Raw genomic sequence first — 15,798 nt, forward strand, 5'->3', positions numbered from 1 at the left:
AGAAAAAACGTGAGTTTTTCCCTTTCCACAGTCGCTTATGCTTGTTCATGCGGATTTGTTGGGTTTTCTCTGTAAAATTGCCCTGAAATGACTTTGTTGTATTCTGCGCTACATAAATAAAGTTCATTTGAATTGAGTTGAATAGAAATAAAAGACACCAGAAATAAAAGACACATCGAAAGCTGCAACTTTGCATAGTGTAGCGGAGATGTCTAATCATGCCTGCAGCTTTAGGGTCCTGTGGGTGACACGGCAGCACCGGGGCCTCGTCAGGAATGTTCCTCACTTCTACTCTCTGCTCTTTTTTGTCGACAAATTCCTAGAGCCAAACTTTGCAGCCTTTTGTAGGAGACTGAATGATATCTACAAAGTGAGTGTGGGAGTAGGTGGACGTGCACAGCGGAGTAATTATCTGATATTCTGAAGAATCTCAGGTTACATCAAATGTTCATCCTTGCAACACAGCCTCCTTTTGTCGCTCTTTGAACCTACTAGTCTCCTTCATCAGGAACTATCCATCAAACCATGTACTGTGACTTTAATTCATTTCCTTTTGGTTTCAGTATTTTGTGTCTTCTGGGGGTTGAAGCATCATTCTCTCACATACTGCTAATTAGCTGACTATATGTTCCTGTTAATGAGCAAATTTTGCTCTGAGAGACAATGTATTATGTATATTGCTGAGGGTCCCAGCAGAATAGGTTGATGTTTTTCAAGCCAACAGCAACAAGAATCTGTATTTTGTGGAGGTTTTGAGTGTTTTATGATATGAAGACCACTCTTTAATGTCCCTCATGAATCTACTCTATGAACAAACGCTCACACACACTGAGAGGGAATATATTTGCTTCTCAAGAGTACTTAAAATGCAAAATATATGGCAATAATGCAACCAATTCAATGTAATTATTCATGATGATGATGTTTTTGCACTTGTAAACTGGGGTAATCCCTGGATGTAATGCAGAGTGGAACCACTGGGATTTACTGATTAATTAAATTCATGCTCTGCTGTGCCCAAGTCGTGAAAGGATTTAATACATTTTCAATGGATTATAAATGTCAGTATAGACGGAATTGTTGAAAATATTTCTGAAATCATTTTCGTGTTTGGATCCAACTTGTGGCAATACCTACCATTAATACCTGTCAGAAGAAAGAGCTCGTGTTAAATGCTGTATTCATTTTGTTGTTTTAATTTTTCAGCGCACTATAAAGTTTCAGTTCATCCTTAAGGAAACAAATTGTGTTTAAACCTTCTTCCCACAGCCCAGAGACACGATTGTCAGTTTGGCGAGGTTAACTGGTGACCATAAATTGCCTCTCGGCGTGAATGTATGAGTCCTGTGACACAATGCTGACCTGTCCAAGGAGTCCACTAGACCCTGATTTGGATATATCATATACCAGCAAAAACATAAGCCTCCTTGGGGGCCTGGTTTGAAAGGTAATGGCGATTTAGCTGCTATTGTGAAGAAGTGTCCTTTGGCTACGAACTGATATCCAGTGTGAGTACCTTTTTATGGAAGCTCTGTTGCCACTGTTGTTAATACTGGGGAAAAGTGTTTTATATGTGAAGACTATTTATGTCCGTCTGTAGCACTCTGCCCAGGCCCACTGTTTCATATTGAAGACATAAATATTTAAAAAGAGCTCACAGTTTATATAGTTTCGTTCTTAATAAAGGATAAATGGATTCTCACAACATTGGGACACTGAAGGCCCCGAAGCATGGCTGAAAGGTGCATTTTCTTAATAAATATTTTCAGCTGAGTAATAAGACTTAATGAGTATGTATTTTGAGAATAATCAAGCTGCTTTGTGCCTTTTCTTACAGAATATATCTCTCATTAAAAGAAGGATTAAAACAAAAATGTATGGTGGCAATTTGTGCTTTTGAAAAGTAAATAATTCAAATAGAAATCCATCTAATAGCTCCTTGCAAACTGATCTAACCACACCGAATATCTGCTGACACACTGGAGGAAACATGACACATTTTTTGAAAAGCTAAAAGCAAAAAGCACAGCTTATCATAAATGACAGAGGCCCCTTTTCCAAACAGTTTGACCCTGGCAGCAAAAGCACCTTTGGCTGTAAAAGTGAACCTTGAGAAGGCGAACACTGCCGGCTCAGGTAATTTAAGGCCACAGCTGAGTGTTAAGCTGGAAATGAAAAGGAGAGAGTGCTGTAACACTGACAGCTGCTGTGTGAGTAGAGGAAGTGCACAGGGCACAGACATAATCAGAGTTCATAGAATATGCACGCTGTGGTGTGGAGCTGAATTACATCATGAATCGCCCTTTTTTTTTATTTTTTTATTTTTTTATCCCCATCACCGGTCGTGTCAGGGTCAGCTTCTTCACAACAGCCAAGATGAAGAGATATTAAATCTGCTTTTCTGTTTCAAAACTACAAAAAAATTACAAATCCGCATCAAACTTTCACTATATTTGATGTGATGGTAATGTGTCAGCAAACTCACTGTAATTACATATTGTAGATCTGTGTTGCTTTCAATTTCTTTATATCTTTCCAATTTTTATTGCCTTTCTCCCATTGCTCCCACACATAAAACACTCTCAAACGCTCCCATTCAAACAGGCTGAGCATTCTTCAAAGCTTTGAAGCTTCCCTCACAGCAGTTGTGGCTTAATGTAGGTTGCTTGGAAACGACCCAGAATTTGGCACCTAATTGGAGCGTGTGAGCGTGCGTGTGTGCGTGTGTGCGTGTATGCGTGTGTGCGTGTGTGCGTGCGTGCTCATCCAACAGGCAAGGAGGGCGGCTGGCGACTCTGTTGTGCAAACTCAGGATAATTAGACAAAGTGAATTCAAGACCACATCTGGCACACACTGCGAGCAGAGTGAGCAGCACAGAGACGACTGCATCATGTTGAGGGGTTGACCAGTGAAACCCTCAGAGAGGAAGTGCATGTGTGCGTCTTAGTGTTGACCTGCAGAGAGAGAGAGAGAGAGAGAGAGAGAGAGAGAGAGAGAGAGAGAGAGAGAGAGAGAGAGAGAGAGAGAGAGAGAGAGAGAGAGAGAGAGAGAGAGAGAGAGAGAGTGTGTGTGCATGTTAAGATTATGGGGTTATGGAAGTAGTCTCAAGAAATCAATGTAAATCAATAAAAGGAAAAAAAATAAATAAATAGTCATCATGCTTGTTGCACGTTACCGTTCAGGGACTGTTCAGGGTTCCCACATGTGAGATAATTCAGTTTTGAGATCAAGACGTGTTTGAAGGTAGGCTCAGGGGAGGGTTAGCACACGTTTCTAGTGAAATCGCGTCGTATTCGCGTTTACGTTTCAGAAAAGTTTCATGTTTTTACGGCGACAAAACGGCAGAAACGCTGAAAACAATGTAGTCAGCGTGTCAGGCGATTAGTCCATGCTGTTGGTTATTTTCATAATGAATCCACGCGCACATGCAGGCAGAGAAGAATAGCTTATAAACTTTAACAATGGTGAGTAAACGGACATTCGTAGGGACTGACAACGTTTTTACAGGTGACCTCCAACTAAAACACAACCAAGAAAGTCAAGCCCCGCTGTTTTGATCACCACAGGCCCTTGCCCTTACTTCATTGGTGATGTTTTGAAAAACTTGTCAAAAACTTCATCATCTCCTCTCCCTTGCCATCAATCACCTGCTGCACACAGCCGTGGTCCTCCTGGATAGTAGGAAGCAGAATTATGTGCAAATGCCATTTGTGGACTTCAGTTCAGTGATCAATAGTGGAGCGTACCATCAGAACTCTTCCCAACAAAGACATTTACAAGAAACGATGCAGGTTAAAGGCCAGGAGTGAACCCACCCACCCCCAGCCACAGAGTGTTCTCTCTGCGGCCGTCAGGGCGGCGTCATAGCTGCCTAAAGACTAAAGGTGCTGAACCTGAAACAATATCCTGTGTATAATTGTGTTTCTGTCAAATAAAAGTCGTGATTCTTGAAGTCCCAGGAGAACAGGGACTGGGAGTCATGTCACTCTGGAGGACGCCATTCTTGTTATTGTCCATCCACTCATGCGTGTGCAGAAGAATTATTTAGTACGGCTGTGGTGGGCATGCGCAGTAGCAACGTCTCCGCTGTCTACACGGAGACGGAGCCCGAGCATTTAGAAAGACAGTCGTTGCGTTTTCCTTGGTTTACATGGAACTGAGTTTTTTTTCAAAAAGTTCCACCTTGGGAGCTGTTATCAGGAATTGTTCCGCTTTCATGGTTGTTGTGTACACAGACACCCAAAACACAAGTACAATTTTGCATTTTATTTGTGTTTTTGTGGGGACTGCTTGTTCTAATGTCTATGTGAGGTAAAGCAACTGGTAACACCTTACATGTATTTGCTCGTTATTTTAAAGTTTGCCATATGATATTAAAGCCAATGGTGGGCGAGACACTTAGTTGTGATCGTTAAAGATTATACTGTATAAGGAACTCAGAAATGTAGTGCGACCTCATGAAGTTATCAACATAAGAAAAAAATACAGCTTGAGTAGCATTGCAAGCACCCAAGGGTGCGAGGGCTTTCTTTAGAGGTGGAGTGCAGCAGTGCATTTAATCATGTGTCACTCGATGTTTGAACTGCTGGAGGCGTTGTACCTCTCTGTGGTTTTCTTTCTCTTTGTGTTTAACCTACACAGGCTGTCTGAAAGTGAGGGTGTGTGTGTGTGTGTGTGTGTGTGTGTGTGTGTGTGTGTGTGTGTGTGTGTGTCTGCATGTATATGTCAAATAAAAAAGAAGCGTTTCATCATATGTTTCCTGGTGTTTGATGTGATCGAGGGGCTCCTCTGTCTTTCTCTCATCACATCTCATCCCATCGCTCTAGTTCTCCCTCTCACCTGTTTGCCAGCACTTCTTCTCTGGTTTTTTTTTTTTACCTCCTCCAACTCGTTCCCCTCTTACTTTCTTTCTTTCTTTCTCTCTTTGCTCTCTTTCTGTAAGCTCAGAGGCCATAAGTCTTTGAAGGCATTGACTCCTGTGACTCCGGCTGCTGCTGCTAGACTCCCAGTATGGATGGGCATGAATATTTCATCCTGAGACAGAGAGAGAGAGAGAGAGAGAGAGAGAGAGAGAGAGAGAGAGAGAGAGAGAGAGAGAGAGAGAGAGAGAGAGAGAGAGAGAGAGAGAGAGAGAGGTACAAATAAAGACAAAGATTTGTAGAGAGGGAGAGAAAGAGCAAAGATGGAGGTGAAGAGGAAGGTGGCAGGGGTTTGAAAGATGTGGGAGACGAGATGAAGAGACAGAAGTGGCGGGGGCGAAACAGGTGACAGCAGCGGGTACAAATAAAGACAAAGGAAAATGGCAAAATGGGAAAGAGATGGGAGCAAGATAAAAACAGAGTGAGTGTAATGGAGGTGGGGGGGCGTAGATGTTAGAGGAGGGTGAAACTACAGAGATTACACTCATGTGGAATACCAACTAGAGCTACAGCAACAATCTGTTTGATACGGGTAGTTTCGTACATGCAGTCTCCACACAAACACTCTTCCTATGGAAACTCTATGGAATCCAATTTTCTTGCATTTGTATTCATAGTTTTTTTAATCTCTCTCTTCATCTGCACTCCTCTGCTCCATCCACTCTTTCTCTCCATCTCTCTGTTTCTTGTATCCTCATCCATTTCAAGGTGACAGCTTGAAAGATAATCTAATCTCGCTTCTCCCCGCATGGGACAATCTGTCATTTGCTGCACATCCAGTGAGGGGATCTGTGTTTATGAACGTGCATGTTCCCCCGCGAAGCTGTGTTGGGGGTGGTGGGGTGGTGGAGCGTAATAAAGGCAATGAATTTAAGTCAGAAAATAAGGATGATGTAGGATACACCCCGAGCCTGAATTATGTAAAAGGCTGTTAGTCTGATTCGACAGTGTGAAAAACTGAACAAGATGTTTGTATGTTCCAGTGTGTAATTCCACTCACGGTAATAGCCTATGCTCGCGTTATGCTGTAATGCTTTGCTTCCTCAGCAGTGGCAAATTTCAAGAGAAGAAATACATATGGTAACGTTTGATTTGTTATTTTCTGCATAATATGGTCGGTTCATTTTATAAAGAACTCAACCTTCTTAAAGCAAGCGCAAGTGCATGCAGGGATTGGAAATGTCCAAGGTTGTAGGCAGCTGGAGCCAATCTTTCACTCACAAACACCCACAAACACATGCCGTTTGGCCAGAGATTTCCTAACTTTGAGTACTTGTTGTATAAAAGGAGCTTTTTATTTTAAAACATTGCTTTTTTTTCTGTTTGAAAACATTAATTCGAATTTTTTTTCATAATCTAATGCAAATGAGAGTAGTTAAGATTGAGTTATTATTATCAAAGCAATGAAAAAAAAGAGCGAATTGCAAATGCAAGACTCCTGGAATAAATATAATCATATTCTTGAACATTTGAGTCTCATACAAGCAACATCAGTAGAATTGTCTTTTGCCACCTGAGAAAAATGTCTGAAGTGCAGCAGACAGATACTGACAGGCCTTAATTACCCTCATACTTACATTTCTGGTTGACCTTAAAAAACTATTAATAACTTTCACCTCATTCAGAATGCAGCTTTACTTACAAGGGCCACAGGGACAATTTGATACCTCATCCTTCCTGCAGTCTCTTCGCTCAGCGTTTGAAAATGCTTTCAAGGTCCCGTTATTGGTATTCAGATCAGCAGACGTACGAGCGCCTCGACGCCTTAATGTACGCTCCCGGTAGATTGCTCATGTACAACGACCTATTAGTTGTTCCCACGATGAGGACAATGAAATACAGCTAGGTGGATATTCATGTCACGGCCCTAGTTTTGGAAACAGCCTGCCAGAGGAGGCATTACAATATGTAAAAACCGTTAAGGGAAATCCTTTTTTTTTTTTTTTTTTTAGCCTGGCATTCTCTCAGTCCTTTTTAGTTGAAGCCTTCTTGGACTTGTTTCTCTCCACTGTACTGTTGCTGAGGACGTTCTCCCCAGTTCTTTAGGTGACAACAGGAGCAGGATTATTACCACAGAACTATAGGAGAGGTCAGTGCTCTCACGTCGCAGACAAAGCCTCAGGTGTTCTATGATAAAGCAATATCTCTGCCTTTGAAGGGACCAGCCTGCTGCTCTGTAGAACCACTGACCCTGGATCTGACAGCATTGCACTTCCGTGAGGATGGTTTTTTTTTTCTTGACGCTTTCTCCAAATCTGTAATGACACACACTTTCTTTGAATCAGAGGCGTCAAACAAGTGACCTAGGGGGCCAAAACCCACCCAGAAGTAGGTTCAATCCAGCCTGCCGGAAATTATTAAAGGAGACCTTGACTGTAATATTTCAATAAAACTATCGGCTGTTGTTCACCCATTGTAAGCTTTGATTGGCCGACAGCAGTTGATCCTCAGTTGGAAAAGGTTGAACAGAAGATGGACGGACAGAGGATCTAACCAAAACAACTTATACTCCAAATGCAAACAATTTGTGACGGCTATGCCTTGACGCGAACCACATATCCTGTGCCGATGCTAAATCGATACCAGACGCTGGTATCGGTGCATCCCTAGTAAGAAATGTACCTGTGAAAGGTAGTTTATTACTTCTTCATGAAATGTATTGTTGGTGAAGTAAAAACAGTATCATACCATATAGGCATACTGGATAATAGAGTTGTACATATTTTTGTGCATTGTCTTAGGTTGTTATCATCATTTGCCTGATATCTGGCCCGTAAACTCTGCGTTTGTCAACCCTCTTCTAAACGATACCAGCGGATTAAAGCATCCTACTTTTCATTCACCATATCTGAAACGTATGAATGTCTTCAGGCAGACTCTGCTGTGCAAAACCGAAAAGCAAGGGGACTTGTAGGTACAGAGGAATTCACATATACAGCGGGAGTGTTTAAAGATTGCAGTTCCCAACCTGTAAACCCGCCATATGGCTCCCGACTCGGAGCCGCATCGGTGTCGTGTCGCTAATGCACGCTCGTGATTCCTAATTGATGAGTTTTATTATGAGTGAGAGCGTGGTGCTGCTGGAGAAGCCATTACTCATGAAGTCAGCCCGAGGATGTGGGCTGTGTTTCTTGGCACCGAAGACAAGATAGCTGAGAGGACATATGAGGAGAGAGAGAGGTGGCTGAGGAGGTGAGGGAGTAATATTTAATTTTCTTGAGATATGGTTGTCAGCAAAAAGCCAAGAACTGTGTGTGTATGTGTGTGTGTGTGTGTGTGTGTGTGTGTGTGTGTGTGTGTGTGTGTGTGTGTGTGTGTGTGTGTGTAGCTCTTTCTTCACGGGGAGAAATTGATTTCCAGCAGGTGGCATGAAAAGCCCTTGGAGTATTTTTGCTCAGAAGATATTTGGAGGACAAACTACAAAACACTGAGGTGGATGCATTTTTAAACAGGCCTGTTCAGACACACACATGCACTTTGTTTTAATAATAGGTAGTGGAGGGAAAGAAATGATACAACAGAGGAGATTTCTTCTTCTCCCTGTGTGAAAATTGGACCCTTTTTTGATTCTTGTTGTCCGACGGCATGTCTGTTCACATCCCACTCGTCATCCGACACTCGTTCATCTCCAGACCAGACTTTTTTTTATCCGATTCTTTTATTTCTCTTCTTGCTTTTTCTTACTGCTGGAGCGCATAAACTGTAGAAACAATTGGGGCTGAATACAAAAGAAAATATTTATGGTTTTGTTAGATATATCAGCTTGAATGCAGTGAAACTGAGAGAAAGACAAAATGAAACATCATTTATGATCAATATATCACAAAATCGTTCTTCCCTGGAGACGCAGCTTGCTCACTGTATGAAAATTATAGCAGGGGGATCCATCTTTTTTTTTTATTATGTTCTTTTTATTCTTATATATATCTAACAAATCTCACAATTATCTGTGATGCTGGAGAGGAACGGGGAAACATCGCCAGCAAAACCAGACTCAGACATGGTGGACATCTGCTTTAAACCCTCGGAGGATAATAAAGAAAGTAAACAATGTGATAAAACAACCAGGGATGCATCGATACCACCGGCATCTCTTGTCCTCTCTCATGCTGTACTCACCAAGTTGTATCAGGGATCTTTTATGAGTATGAGTACGAGTGCTCTGTGCGGTATCGGACCCAATACCTGATATTAGTATCGATATCGGTATTTCTGTAAAATCAAAAACATTCTGCAAAACCTGCAAGAAAGGTATAAAGATGAACAGATTCAGGAGAAAGAAATGCAAAGTTAACGACAATGAACAGTGACTTCTAAATTCAGAGGAGAAGCTTCATACATGAAGCGAGGTCCGTCCACCTGGGCATAGATGTAAGCGAGTCTATGTGCTCAAGTTTAAACAAACACAAGTGCTCTGTGATGGAGATGAATTATTCAGTGATATAAATAAACGAAGGGACAAAGTAGATTGTCGCAGACGGGAAGGTGTGTTCGCGCTGCTGTCAAGAGAGCCGAGGCCCTCTGTGAACTGAGTCACGCGCCGCAACAAATTATCATGCATCTGTTCGCGCCGTCCGAGGGAGAGTGCAGGAAAAAAAGGTGGGGAACCAAAGCATCACAAAAAAGTAATTAGAGACAAAGAGTGGGATCTTCAAGGAAATGTCACGGAGGGATTATATCGGTGTGTGGATCACCAGATGGAGAAGTTTCTGGAAAATATAGAAAGGCAGAGTCATCATAATTTGAATGGATGCTTAGAGAGCAATTGTATTCTCCAGGTATTACAAGGAGGAGTTTATATTACACAGGATATTCTATCTGAAATAGAAATCAACTACAAAAAAAGAAAAATAGGGTATACGTCGTAAAAACTAAGACTGAACAGTATTTTAGAGAATTGAGCTGTAAGAAACGATTCCTCAACAGCAGTAATAGATATTCACAGGCATTAGATTTTCTCAGGTTGCTGTTTTTATTAAAAGCGTCATGAAGACTCCTGTTACCAAAATGAATTCACAGCGTGCGTACCAGCAGAAGGCTGCTGTCTTAATCACATCACTTCCCTGCTCGTGGTGTTGTGATTATTTATAATGGTGTAAAAATGGAAGGAGCCTGTTGGCGTCAGGTACCGAACAGAAAATCTGATTCATCTCACGTGACACGGTTTATGCTCATCCGACCTGCGTGGTACGGTTTATTAATCCGATAAACTACTAATCAGAGATTCTTTCATTGTAACATCCAGCAAGGCAGTCTTTTTTTTTTTTTAAATGTATTTTTCTGCACTTGGTCTTTATTTAGCCTTTGTTTACTCTGGTTAGCCCCGGTGAGATCAAAGATATTGTGCAAGCGAAACATGGCCACAAATAGCAGCAACAAAGAGGTTCAACAGTGAAACTATCGTACTCGTTTGGTATCATCCATCTGCTTTCCAACCAAATTTAGACTTCTTGTTCACCTTCCTGTCTTCTCTCCATAAAGATGCGTCATACAGTTGTATCCAACAGCAGAGGCCTCTACTTCCAAACCAACATAAGCATCTGAATTTAATCGAAGCTTAACAACATCTTCACGCAACGACCAGACCATATTTTTCTCATAATGGGGCCTCAGAGAGAACAAAGCCAACAAAACCATCCTGTGAACGAGTGCTGGTGCATTAACAAAGCGACAGAGAATAGGCGAAGGAGGGATGTGAGGATATGAGATGCAAAGTGGGTGACAAACACAGAGGAAGAGCAAAGCTTGTTCCTGTCCAGATGGAGCCTCCATGGGATCTTTGGACTCGGTGTGTCTGTGCGTGTGCGTGGAGAGTAATGATTCCGCTATGATACCATGCGGGGGATGAGTAGGTGGATTACCTATTCTGGTTCAGGGGAAAAGAAAAATGATGAGGAGGTGGATTTAAACATTTTGATACAAGGAAGCTGTTGTGATCATTGTCAAAATTACTCAGTTATATAAACAGATTGAAGTACTAAAGTTAGTATTATTTCCTTCAGCAATCAGCTGCAGGAAGATAAGATAAAATAAGACAAGATAAGCATTATTTATTCAATTTAGCTCATGTTAAATGGTTAAAATATGTTGTAAAATTACAAAATGTACATTCACAAGTGCATCATGGAGATTCCCACAGAATACACAACTTACATGGCATACGTACATCATCAGATAACAAGTCGTGATTAGTGTGTGGTTGCAGGGAGGGACTGCAGCGGACACTCACAGAGCTTCTGGAGAAACACCCCACAAATATCCACATTACATCACACGTACGTTGACACAGGAGGGAATGGAAAACACGTGTACCTGGCAGTATGAAGAGCAGCACAGATCTAAAAGCGGCCAGTATTAATTTATGTAAGGTATTTAATTTCCAATCTAGTAGCTGAATGAATATTTACCGTGGCTTGTAAACGGAGTGTTTCTTCCCTGAGGTCAAACCACAGCAGACCAACACTTCATTTTTATGATTAACACACAAACAGAGGCTACTGCAGAACCTCTTAGGTGAATAGCTGCTCAAAGGAAATGTCATCAATACATCTGTGAATGAGAACTGTCCTCTCATCTGATGAATAAATATATTTCATTAGTAAAAGTAACTTAGGCATGCTTTAACAGGGGTGGACAAGACTAAAAATATAACCCACGCAGTAATATAATAAAGTGGAGTAAGGAACTATTTGATCTTTCAGCTCTGTCTGCTGCCCTGAGTGAGTATGGGATGAACTCTCCGTCATTTCCATGGATTATATTGAATCGCAATCTGTTCATTCGGAGATGAAACATTATGGATTAGATATGGGTTCATAAATCCGCCCTCGAATATCATCTTCGCACCGTGGATGATATGTGATGTGCGCTAAAGATGGTCAGCCTTATAACCGTGCAGATTTAACGTGGAGGTCACAGATTAAACCCGTATACCCGCGCCTGGGCCATTTGCTGCAGGGCTGCACAGCAATCTTCACTTTAATGTTGCAAAAGCGACAACCAAAGCACCGGTTCTTTGGTTTGATGTCTTTGTTTGAGGTGTTAAAACAGAAGAGAGAAAAAAAAAAAAAAAAAAAAAAAAATGTATGTGATTTGAATTAATGTGGAAGAATCACACATTGAATTTGTGTCTCCTCCCACGTCTCCTCCGCTCACTGCCGGTGAGAGGAGAGAGAGAAATTAACAGCCGACGGCCTGCCAGGAGAGTTAGAAAGTGTCTGTGACAGGCAGTTTTTGTTAAAGCTGCAGCGAGCTCTGCAGCAGGTGTGAGACACACAGCATCAACAGAAACCTGCCTTTAAGTCAGACGTATTACATAATGTTCGAGTGTCTTTTACACACACACGATGTGGTTGGTTATCCATGACGCATACAAGTATGTACACAAACATGTTTGAACACATTTGAATTTGAACTTAGGGTCGCCAATTCACCTCACTTGCATGTTTTTGGACTGTGGGAGGAAAAAGGAGCACCCGCAGGACCGTGAGGGGAGAGCACTAACCACTGCCCCCATCGTTCCACACAAACAAAAATACAATCGCATCAACATGTTTTGCCAATTTGACCAGTCATTAGATTCTATCTTAGAGAAATCGACAACGTTATCGCCACACTGAGTAAAGGTCTAAAAGTTGTATTGGAATAAAAAATGTTTTATATTTTAATTAAAACAATGGACTTTGTCTAATGTAATTCTGCTAGGCTTGTTTTTTCAGTTGCAAAATAAAATCAAATTAAGTTGTAAGAATGTAAGGTTACTGATCTTCAATAAAGCGTTGCTGTATAGATTCACTTAAAACAGACAAACCCTTTCAAATCACTAGTTATTGTCCTTAAAACAAACAAAACAAATATAACTTGTAAACAGACACCAGTTTATTATAATGGTATTTGTCCTTGGTGAAAGTGTAATTTCTGAAATCCCAGGTGTGTTTTACTGCAAGGATTCCACACCAGAACCATGTGAATATTTTCCAAACATAGAGAAGAGAAACGTCAGCGTAAAATGGAGTTAGCATCCACGTAAGTTCCAACTTTGTTAAGTGTAAGCAGTTTCTCACACTCCCGCGCAATAATGAGGTTAATGGGATCTTAAGTGCTCTAAGATGCGAGTTGTGTGATGCTGCACAGATGACTGCGGCCGTTTGGCACGAGCCGGAGAGCTGCTGATTGACTTAAGTTGTAAGTCTGTTCCTAAAAGAGGGGATTGCGTGAAGGGATGACACTGATCTGCCTCTTATCCGCTGGAATGGCCGAGCAGATTGACACACGCTAATTATGCAGCGCGGCTTTAGTTTGCCCTATTCCTCTCTACGTGGTACAAATTCAGTTGTGTGATGCCATCACCTCAGTTTCTTGGTGCACAGGCTCAAAAGAGGACTCGGATAACGTTGCGTGACTCGTGTCTTGAGGCAAAGCAGCAAAGAATAAAAGGATTTGTTGTTAAATCCCCTCTTGTGGCGTTGTATTTACACAACTCTGGTATCCGGGGTGCCTTCAGCGTTTGGGCACATGCTCCCAATCGCATTGGTGACAATGACAAGATTCGTGACAGTCATCAAAAGTGAGAACGTCATGCTGCGTTTGGTCCTTCCTTCTGTCTGTAAACACGTCTCGGCTGAAGAAATAGAGCAAGGAATGCAGGATTTGGGTAAACGGCAGGTGTCATTGGAGAGGAGGAGGAGAGAGGGAGTGAGAAGTGAGAGGAAGGTGAGAATAGATGACACGGATTAGAGGTGGGAGAATGAACAAAGAGAGAATTAAATGTTTTGTTTTTATACGTACAAGTGGGAGATGCAGAGATTATACAAGAACATCCCACAGGAATAATTTTATAATTCTGAGAGGTGTATTTTTTCTGTGTTAAGATCAAAAGTTAGAAACGACTTGGATTCATGCTGTAACGTTCAGTCACACCAAATTTGCTTCAGTGGTCTTTGAAATTTCCAACTTTGCATGAAGGAAGAAACAAGCTTGGATCGTTTTCTATTCCCAGGTAGGAACTTTCCCACTTCCCATGTCTGCTGCTTTCCAGCAATGAAAGTGCAGAGGTTTGTTTCAGAGGAGGACTCAAGATCCCAGACACCGCTATAGGTGGAACAGAAATGAATCTTTGTTCTATACAAAAAATATTCAAAATCCAAATGATCCCAGGAACTGAGACTGACACACAAGAGAACTACACACACCGAAACACAGACAAGCCAACAACCAGAACACACAAAAGGCGGCCAACATATAGTAAAGCCACCAGGTGAAAACAATCACACACTGAGGCACAGGTGAAAGACATCAGGGAAACAGCAATCAGACACAAGGAGGGGAAGACGAGAAGCCTGAACCCAGAGACAGAGGCCACGTTTGCACGTCGGTCTTTACAAAAACGGATATTTCCCCCTCTATATTTACATAAAAAAATATCTTTGTTTACACGGACCAGCAAACACACCTGGTTCAGAGCTACTATGAGCATGCCAAACCTGTAGGGGGCAGTGTAACGAGAAGCATGAAACCATGATAGCCAATCAGAATCCTGGAACAAACACCATGCCACAAAACATCACATAAATCTCTGCCTCCCCCCATTGAGATTGTTGCGTCCCTTCATTTTTCCACCGAAGTGGACGTAACAAAAGCAAACTGAGACAACAGTGTTTTTCAAAATCTTCGGTGTGGTCGGAGTTTTCAATAATCATCGTTTATGGTGACTCGTAGCCGCGTTTATGTGTAAATGCAAGGCCCAAAATGCAAGGCAGAGAAATATCAGTTGTACCACATTTAAATGTGGCCCGAGGCTTTGTTTACATGATGTTTTCAACTGAAAACACAAAACTTTCATTGTGTTTTGGGTTTCCGTTTACATGACAATGGTGCTTGGAGCCACTGAAAACACAACTTTTTGAACGCTCCGACTCCGTCCCAGTGGAAATGGCAGAAACCGTGCTACTGCGCATGCACGCCACGGCCATAGTAAATAGTTCTTTCGCACTTTGGAGGCAAACATTGTTAATGTCCATCTGAGTGTCGTGTCCATATTCTCCTGGGACTTTTTATAGTTGACAGTTACCGGAATAACAATCTAACTTCAGCATGTTCAGTGCAGGAGAGCTAATTTCAAATTATTTGCGACTTCATTGTCTATGAGTTGACAGCCCTGTTTTACTTATATTTGAAATACTTAAACTTTCATACAAACACACAAGGCTGAAAAATCTGCAGAGAATAACCAATGACATGGTGATTCCCCCAAATTCCCATTTCGCTCATAGAAAAATAAAAACACTTCAAAGTTTTCTCCTTTGAATTTGCCTATAATTTTGAAAAGAAAATTCAAAACATGTGAGAAAATGATTGCTTTTCGTGTGGGGTTTCGCTCAACAAGCCAGTCGGAGAGCTCTCATAGTATTACTGCCGCACTTCAGATCCGAGTGTGTTCACTGGTGTGTCCTCAAATAAAAGACAAGCTCACATAATCTCTTGTAGACATCATTTATTCATCGTGAAGCTGTTACATAATAAGAAAAATCATCACATTCTCCTGCGTCTGAAAATTCAGACTTCCATAAAGATTAGAGGTTAGAATACGACACATATGAAGAACAATACAACACCACACAAGACGTGGACGTACAGTATACAAACAGCCACATGGAAATAGACAGATACCGATGCATTCGTTTAAAAAAAAAAAGAAAGAAAAGGTTGTAGTAGCTTCCACTTTCAGTAGACATAATTACGCCGCACTAATATCAAAAAGCCCAAAAAAGCTCCGGCCAGGAACAGACGCAAAGCATGACATATAATAACACCGCAGACCCAGAGGCATCATCAAAGACACTAGAAGGCACAACAAGATAGATTTTGACCTGATTTAGC

This window comes from Lipophrys pholis (genome assembly GCF_963383615.2).
Source record: "Lipophrys pholis genome assembly, chromosome: 19".
NCBI lineage: Eukaryota > Metazoa > Chordata > Actinopteri > Blenniiformes > Blenniidae > Lipophrys > Lipophrys pholis.